This window comes from Zootermopsis nevadensis, unplaced genomic scaffold (genome assembly GCF_977971745.1).
Source record: "Zootermopsis nevadensis isolate Lab colony 2312 unplaced genomic scaffold, Znev_1.0 Znev_ptg000013l, whole genome shotgun sequence".
In the NCBI taxonomy this organism is placed as follows: Eukaryota; Metazoa; Arthropoda; class Insecta; order Blattodea; family Termopsidae; genus Zootermopsis; species Zootermopsis nevadensis.
The window spans coordinates 10,647,784-10,657,356 of record NW_028259145.1 but is presented as its reverse complement, the minus strand read 5'-3'; the positions used below and the strand labels follow the sequence as shown (position 1 = coordinate 10,657,356).

At 37.4% G+C, this 9,573-nt stretch overlaps 1 protein-coding gene across 15 annotated transcripts in view; it reads right to left on the bottom strand.

Annotated features, from left to right (window-relative positions):
• Positions 1-2,307: 2,307 nt before the first annotated feature.
• Nf1 (neurofibromin 1) overlaps positions 2,308-9,573 on the bottom strand; it is a 93,018-nt gene continuing 85,752 nt past the window's right edge. For 13 of the 15 annotated variants that reach the window (XM_087348599.1, XM_087348608.1, XM_022065998.2 and 10 more), the window contains 2 exons: positions 9,464-9,533; positions 2,308-8,551 (listed from right to left, as the gene is read on the bottom strand). The gene's annotated coding sequence lies outside the window, so the exon portion shown is untranslated. The remainder of the gene's footprint in view (positions 8,552-9,463; positions 9,534-9,573) is intronic. The other 2 variants (XM_087348600.1, XM_087348601.1) reach the window with 2 other exon arrangements.

The window sequence follows — 9,573 nt, the reverse complement described above, 5'->3', positions numbered from 1 at the left end:
ATCAATCTCTGGTGGACCCGGACTCTGCCTTAGGTTGTCTGTTAAGTACGCTATCTGTGCACGTTTGTGTCTTTTTATGCCTTGGTCACTGACGTTTATCATAGCATAATCCGAGAGAGGAGGGATGTGGCAGAGACCGTGTCCGACACATGCCGGGTGAGACACAGACCGACACGAGCAGAGTCCGTTTGATGTCTTGACCGAGACCGGCAGGGAACGGTTGACAGAGACAGACTCTAGCAGACACCGGTTGGGCACAGACGTCTTCCGGCAGAGAAAGTGGGATACTGTGAGGCAGAGAGTGTGTCCGGTAGAAAACGGGAGGCGCAAACCGTGTCTTGCAAGAAATTGGGTGAGGCAAAGATCGAGTGTGGCGGAGACCATGCCTGGCAGATACCGAATGTGATAAAGTCCGTTTGATGTCTTGACCGAGACCCGCAGGGAACGGTTGAATGCGATAGAGACTGGATATGGTAGGGATGGTGTGTCGAATATTTTTGAAAATTTCTAAATTTTTAAAATATTTTGAGATATCAAACAATGTTGCAAATTGTCTAAAAAGGGCACAAAACCAAATATTTTCTGAATTTTTGAAAAAATTTTGAGGATGAACTTTTTGTACAATTTCCAGCATTTTTTGGTTTTTTGAAAATTTTCAAAAATTTTACATTTTTCAAAAATTCTCCTGATCCGACACCTGCAAGAACCAATCTCTGATGCACCCGGTCTCAGCCCTAGGTTGTCTCTGAAGATCACGGTCTCTGCACGATCGTGTTTGTATGCCTCGGTCACTGACGTTCGTTTTGCATAGACCGTGGTTCTGTGCTCTTTTTAGGCAATTTCCAGCATTTTTTGATTTTTCGAAAAATTTAAATTTGTTCCAATTTTTTTACATCTCTAACAGAACCAGTCTGTCATATTCGGTCTCTGCCAGACTCGGCGTTGGCCAGTTTCGGTCTGTGCCTCACCTGGTCTCTGAACGAGACAGAGACCCGGTGAGGCACAGACCGAGTGTGGATGAGACTAGTTCTGGTAGGAAACATTTTGAAAAAAATTGAATTTTTTAAAAATTTTAAAAAAATCAAAAAGTGCGGCAAATTGTGTAAAAAGCGCGCAAAAGTTTTCGATTTTTTTTTTAAAGTTTCTGCCGAATGAGGCAGTGAGAATACCGAGTAAGGCATCAACGGGTTAAGGCTGCGACCGAGTGTGACAGAAACTCGTTTTGGTAGGGATCGGTTAGGGACAAATTTGAAAATATTTCAAAATTTTAAAAAAAATAATGCTGAAATTTGTCTAAAACGCGCACAAAACCAGAAAGTTTCGAAATATTTGAAAATGTTTTTTAAGTTGAAATTTTTCAAATGTTTTAGTTTTGTGCGCTTTTTTGACAATTTCCAGCATATTTTAATTTTTTTAAAATTTCTTTCAATATTCTCCCCACCCCTTCCCTGCCATAACCGGCCTCTGCGGTACCGTCTCTGCAAAGACCAGGTGAGGCAGAGACCTAGTCGGGTACAGGCCGAGTCCGGCAGAAACCGGTTCTGCTAGGGAAAATTTTTAAAACAATTTTCAAATATTTCAAAATTTTCGAAAAATAAAAATGCTGAAAATTGTCTAAAAATCGTACAAAACCAGAAAGTTTCGAAATATGTGAAAGTTTTTTGAGTTGAAGTTTTTCAAATGTTTTAGTTTTGTGTGCTTTTTGGAAAATTTCCAGGATTTTTCAATTTTTTAAAATTTGTTTCCATATTCTCCCCACCCAATTCCTGCCATAACCGGTCTCTGATGTATCCTTTGGATGGAATGGTAGTTCGTTGGGCTGATAGATGGCCAACTGGACGGGTTGCTGTATGTCTGGATGGCTGTGCAGCTGTCTGGGTTCATGGCTTACTGTGTGGTTGTGGTCAGGTGGATGGCTGGTGACTGGCTGAAAGGCTGGCAACTAGCCGATTGGATGGGCGCATGGGTGGAGAGATGTATTGAAGAAAGTCTGAAAGGTTCCTGACCAGTCATGCAACCACATATCTCCACAATAAATGTTTTTTTATCAAAAATGTAAAGGACTTTTGTATTTCAAATATACCCTTTTTTAAACACTCTATATATTAGGATTATGTTATTATGATTGTGTGTAATTTATGACTGACCAAGTTGTCAGTAATGATACTAGATGGAGGAATGTTCTATTTTACACTGCTGCCATTATTAGGCAGCTTACAGAAGTGTGCCTAAAGAAGATAAATGTAGAAAATGGTAATAGAGAAGGGAAACATGGAAGGATGATAATATGAAAGAAATTAATCCACATTTGATTTCAACATACATTTTCCTCCAGTACATTAAGAAAGGTAATTTTTTATGTCCTTGCATGTACAGTGCAACAGACATAAAGAGACAAAGCAACAGTCAATCAAGCATTTCAGCAAAACTAATTATGTAATTCAATATGATACATATACATACAATTACTTCAGCATAAACTGCATTACTATACACATGAGATGGGTTGGAAACAAAAAATTAGTTTTACTGTTTGAACTAATCAGATCTTCACTTATAAAATAAAACATTATTCTGTGCACTAGATATTACAGGTACATCATCAGAATATCAACAATTGTATCATTCAATCTGTATGCTTTATATATACGTGCTACTATGAAAGAATGTTATAAGTTGCATGTCAAGTCCCATTAAGTTGTGCAACTTGTAATCAGGATCTCTACATATGGATGATGCGTTTATTTATTAGTGTATATTTTACAAAATATATGACAACCAACATTTAATAAACACATCATTATCTTCAATCAATGTTGTAATGTTCTTCAAGAGACCACAGCAGAATAGAAATATATCAACACTATTCCTATGGGGACCAAAAACCATAAAATCATGTGCTTATAAATAGGAAAATGGTAAATGCAGACTTGTCATAATGAGCAATCAATATACTTATATATACTAAACACAGAGCCTTATAATCATCAAATCTTGGTTATCAAATAATACGTTCAGATTTGTGCCAGGGACAGCCGTAACCAAGAGGTTATGGCTGATGTACTACGATCTGAATGAACTTGCCTGGTTGACTATGCGCAGTTGTCCTTTCCCCCACCCCTTTACCTTTTCCATCCACTCCTTGGGACTGTGTTACCTGGTAACTGGAAGACCACTTCTGTACAGGATTTCACCAGACACACTTATAAATTGCATCTCAACTTTTTTTCTAAATTTTGTTTTTGATTGTGGTTGAGCCCTGTGCGGATGGTCCACCGGTTGAGACGTCCTCTGCGGTAAGTTTGGTGTTTTGCTTATAATATTGCTTGGTCATCCAGTGGACGTCTCACCAGTGTATATTTTGTGTATTTCGTTCTTTGCATTTGTGTTCTTATACGATAATATATACTCACTTTAGCTTTGTGTTCTATGTGGCCTTTTTTTTTACTGAACCGATCCACGTAGGTCATAGCTAAATATCTATTTCCTGGCCCAGACTCATGGTTGTAAACTTCTGAAAAAACTTCACCTCAACCAAAAGCCCGAAGTTGGAAATCTGCAATATGGTATATGATGTAGCATTTATTCATGTGGTTTATGTCAAAGGAGATAGCTCTGACAGTATCAAATTCTTATGGGCATTTGAAAATGGGGAAGTATAATCAATATTATATCAGAGGAAAACTATTAAATATTAGATGCACTCCATAGGAATTAAATTTAAGGTAAATTTAAGTGGCAAATAAAGGTTATAATAATGACTGGAATAACGTGTGAGTTCCTGTACAAAACGTCGTCAAAAAGGACCAAGTGATTTTTAAGTGAACACACACATCCTCCCCATAAGATACTGTTTTAAGGACATGCATTCTGAAGCCAGAAAACAATCCCATTCTTTTACAGAACTGTATACAAATGACCCTACATCCTTCTTCCGTTCACTTCAAAGTCCACTTATATACACAGTTAAAATATTAATAACTATATCATGTTCATGCTCTAACATTATTAGTAAGTCTGCATTTTCAGATCAAAGAATATCTGCTGTCCATCTTTCATGACTGATGCTGTATCCACAATGTCACAAAATACAAATATCATAAACTATGGACTTTTCATATTTCATCCCATAATTAGTAATTTCTTCCCCTAAACTCTGTGATCAAACTCTCAGTGAACAAGTTACATTAAGATCTATGATAATTGTCTAATAATAAAAATATCGGTTTACTTGACCTGTCTGTAAAAGCAAAATATTTTCTCTGAAAAGCTGGGTAGGATATAAGAGAGATTATTAACTGGTACATTTAAACTTTCATGTATTTCTTACTTCAATCACACAGTTTGATTATGTGGCAAAGCATCTCGCCTACTGCATGACTGTAAGAAAGGTGTGTTAAATTGGCAGAACCTGATCAGCTAGTCATACCAAAAGGCCATGTGATCTTGACCCACCCCCCACCTGCTGTTTAGCCTGAGACATAATGTGCCAGTCCAGGTTCGTGGTTCGATTCCCAGACGGGATGATCCTTGAGATGAGGGGAAAACCAGGCTTTGGCATATTAATCTGGTTTATATAAACAAAGGAGGCATGATTAGACGATATTTGGTACGCCTTACTTCATCCAAATTTGAGTGATTTTATTAATTTTGGCATTGTTAATTGTATTAAATTGGAAGAGAGTGGCAACACTCAGTCGCTTGAACGTCTCTCCTCCCAACATTCCGCCTAGCGTGAACGTGACTTTAACAAAGTTTTCGCACTCATAAAAGTTGTTTACGAGGCGAAAACTTAACCCTTCCAGATGTGGAATGACCGTTGCCCTACAACCGTCGCCTCACTGCGACTGGAACCAGTGAAATTCGAATGTAGCTTTTCAGCGCGTTTCCGTCATGTGGTGACTTTTGGGGGAAGAATCGGATCGCCGTATTAAATTCAAAATTTAAGAAGAGTTACAAGTTGCGGGGGTATTTATAGCAGGATTGCTTTGGTGAGGGCTCTCAAAAGTTTTGGTTCTTCAAGTCGAGCAGACAGGTTCTGCTTGTACCTTTAAATTTCAAGTACAAAGACAACAGCCGAATCATCGCGCTGCCTTCCGATCAGAGTAATTGGTTGTACAACAGTGTGTCTCAAGACGCAATAAAGGTGGACATCTCCAAGATAACTTTGGTGTGGTCTTCAGTTCCTCAACCCCAGAGATTTCACTTCCTTCGCGCAAATGCCACTCCAACCATCACAGTCACCGTATATTCCCCGAGATTCAGAGACTCTTGCTCACCAACAAAACCTGCACCAAATATCTCTTTATGTCCTTCCGCATAACCAAATTAATATCTCAAGTTGTAACCGCACGCAAACCGGGCACGCTACTGGGTTTGATCCTGTGGTGACCAAAATAAGAAGACGAGTCGTGTGCGGAAGGGCGGTTACAATTATTAGCGCAGGGACTGAAAAGAGAATGTTAAAATGGCTTATATTCATGAACCAGTTTGTTTCCTTGCTGATCAAAAACAGCATCATTAAGTGTATTATGATGTGTTTTGTGGTTTGTTCTAATCAACTGAAGTTCATGTAAATTATATTAAAAATTCAGTTACCATCTTAAAAAAGCACAGCTTGCCCCAAATTTTAACTGGTTAATGCTGTTTAAGGAAATAATTACTGTTTATTCTGAGGATCGTATAAAACATAACACTTTCTGTGGACAAAATGTAGAGATATTTAATATTAAAGCAGGTGGTATACAGAATTACCACTGACTTTCAAAGGGTTCAACTGAGCTTCTAAAAATATCTATCAAAGCCAGGTTACAAATATAAAGAGAAGAGAGTTTCATGTGTTTCAAAACAAGTGGGAGATGCAATATTTTTTGTCCAAAGCTAGAGACAATATTACAACTGAAAACAAACATTTGGCATTTTTAAATTGTATAACATAAGGCACCATTATGAATTTCACAAGGAAACATGTTTCTAGAAAAATGGGGTAAGGTAAACTGCGGAAAATAAAATTTACATTAAAACAGCAACAGCATTTTCACATAGTTAATAAAACAGGTGAACCAACAGCAATGAAAATTATGCATTTTCTCATTTAACCCGTAAGCATACTTTTACATAAAGTCTAAATGACTGCTACAGGTTGTTCATACTGCAATCTGTAAAGGATGTGAAACTATGTCATTTTGTGAACTTGGTGGACTGCAACTCATCCAAGGAAAAGAATAAAAGCTTCAAGAACATATGTTCTATGGAAGATGAGGTGACGACAGTTCAAGACAAAAATGATACTGCCTATCTTACACGGAAGGGTTTCAGACAGTACACAAACTGTGGATTGAAAGAAAATATGATATTTTGGTGCATTCTGGAAGTTGCAAATGCTGAACAGATAAGATGAATATTTGAAGTTAGGTTTCAAACTGTATGGAGTAAAAATTTGCCACATTCATTGAACTGTTTAATTAAGATGCTAAAACAGCTGATGAAGGTCTACAAATTAAAATAATTTAAATGGAGTGTGAATAACTTAAAATTCTGAGGTTAGCATGACAAGTTTTATTATTTACCTGTGAACTTAACATGAAAAGTCAGTCATGAAAACAGACAAGTTCCTTAGGTTCAACATTAACAGACTTGCATTTGTCATCAATGATTGAAACTATCATTAGCCCATGAACAGAAACCCATCATCTGTAAGATGAGTGCAAGTAAAAAAGGTCAAGTTTTTTTTAAACATGCTGAAGTAACAGAATTAAAAATGTTAGCTTTCTATTTTGCATATTTGATAAGTTGAAACACCAAAAATGTTACAAATCTAATTTCAAAAGCTATAATTATTACAGAATTTAAACATAGGCTCTTCATCAATTATTATTCTTATTCTATCGACAAATGTTAGTAATATTAGTTAGATGAAACAAAATTGTGGCACTTGTCCAGTTCTGAATTTTAACATGCCTGCTATAAGGGCATACTGCAGATCATGTAACATGCAGCAACAACAGTGACAAAGCTGGATACTATGTCTACCACCAGTTTCACCCAGTGCTGGATTCAGATTTTATACCTCCTGTTGTCCATTTCAGACTTGGGATACAAAATCTTTTGTACTAATATTGTCTTTCAAATGTAAGAATGGAATGCATGAAATATATGGGGATACAAGTTTCTTTCTTGCAAAAATGTGGGACAGAGAATTACAAGATGAAATAGTATTACAAACTACAGAATAAATAAAGGATAGGTCTTCTCCTGATATTCTCTGATCTTTCCTCTGTAGGTGAGTCACCATAGTAAAAATGTTGAGAACTATTATTCTAGACATATCAGAATTTTGATAACACAAAATATGGGACATGAATACAGTGAAACCTCTATCCATCGTTCCCGGAACTATCGTTTTCCCGGATGCATCGTCCGTTTTGTTCGGTCCCGAATACATCCCATATAAAATAATGTTACATTTTCCCGCTTCTATCGTTCCTCGAACTATCGTTTTATCGCATCGATCGTTCAAAAATCTTAGTCCCGGCCCACAATTTTCCCGCAATGATCGTTTCTGAGAAATTAAAATGCTGGGTTTTGAGATAAATTAATACCGAAAGACGCACAATGTTTTTGGAATACGCAGTAGCGGTAACCTGTTATGTCGCCCAACCAGCACATTCTTTTGGAATGAGGGTCAGCGGTGCAGGGGTGATATTGGAGTGAATGGCGGTGCTCATTGTCAGAAATTTTACGATTTTAATTAGGGTGCACTCATATTTCGTTCCAGCGATGCCAGATGGCATGTGCACTGTGAATTTCTTCACAAATGCTTTTATTACAAGTACAAAGGAAAGGCTGGCGGCACTTTTCATTCTTCTGGTTCATCTCGTTTCCAGCGGTTCAGGGTCTTCTACAGCTACGTTTCGTTGAGTTCGGCAGTAATAGTATTTCCATTCTTCCTGTTATTGTCCGCAAAGGGGGTTGGAGTGGTAAGGAAGAGGGAGACGACGAATGCGAGCCCGAAGCTTTGCCGAGTTTTGCCGAAGCACACGCTGCATTGGCGAAAGTGAAGTCGTTCTTTTATGCGCTTAATATTAGTGAACGTGACGAGGAAAACACTTTGAACGTGGAAAGTGCTCTGTTTGGTCTAAAACGTAAAGTTTCGACAAACCAGTTGTCCACTAAAGACTTTTTTGGTAAAAAGAAGTAACTTTGAAAGAGAAACATTGTTTTTTTAAAATTTTTAATGCTTTCCCGCATCTATCGTTTTCCCGCATTCATCGTTTTTATTTCCCACCCCCGCCGAAAACGATGCATCGAGGTTTCACTGTAACTTGTATAAGTCACCAGCATAGTGAGCAGTGTGTGAGTGTGTGTAACGCAGGAGGGGAGGCACATCCATTTAGTGTGGTTCCAGACAGCAGTAGTGCAGGCATTGGAAGTGATGGGTTGGTATGCCCATTACTGATGAACTCCTCCTCCTCTGAGTCTTGCTGTCACTGCTACTACGTCGCCATTGATGCAGTGTTTCTTGATGCCAAATTTCCTCATCCAAGGCATCCTGAAATAAGCGACAAACCAGAAATATCACCACATGCAGAAACACGACAACTATAAAAAAATAAGATTTCAGGCTTCAGTTTAACAGCCCTCTTTTGCTGCATGGTTAATGAATAGGGAACAGATGTTTAGGTATTAAAAATTTAAAAAATATTACTTTTCACGTGCCTTAAAAGTATAACAAAATAAAAAGCAGAAAACGTTTCCAAAATATAGTCTAGGATTAATTTAGGAAATTATTTATTTGATTTATTTTTAACACGAAGTAAACATGAAAAATCACCACTATCTCAAACTAAAAGTTTAGCACTGTTGTAGTGAACCATGAAAGTCATCTTGTGCATCGTAAATCTGCATTGGTAATCACAGAAGAGTGATATGTATAAAAAAATTAATGTTCCACATCATATGTGAAGTATGCTCATGTGTCAACAACCAGTCTTGCAACTTGTAACAGGCAATGTCACTAACACTCAAATATTTCTAGGTCTTCAGAATCAACTAGGTCCACCCTCTAATGGATTTAAAATCCTGAACATGACTTTAAACCCTTAAAGAATTAGTTTTAATGCATCAGCTTTCAAGCAATTGATTTTGTTCAGTTTATCTTGAATGTCATTGATTTATTCCACTGTTTCCGACAATAAGTTTGTAGAGTTTTCCAACTTTGTTATACGAGTTTCAAAGTTTTTTGAATAATACACAACAGAATCCAACCAGACTCCCCAACATATAATTGCCCGAATACGAGGGAGTGGTGTGGCTGGATCTTTCTCTTTGCAGAGCTCTATTATAGCTAGCAATTTCACAACGATTTTCTTTAAATTAGCCACTAACTTGTATACATTTGGATAAAGCACACAAATTATTTTAGAATCTGTGCAATGCATGTGTTACACAGTTAGACACCTACCATGTATCAGTTTAGGGTAGTTCACTAAGTTTTTCTGCTGTTCATTTCATGTATGGTGTAGCATCTGCAACTAGCAAAAACATGTAAAATTTCACACCATCTGGCCACAG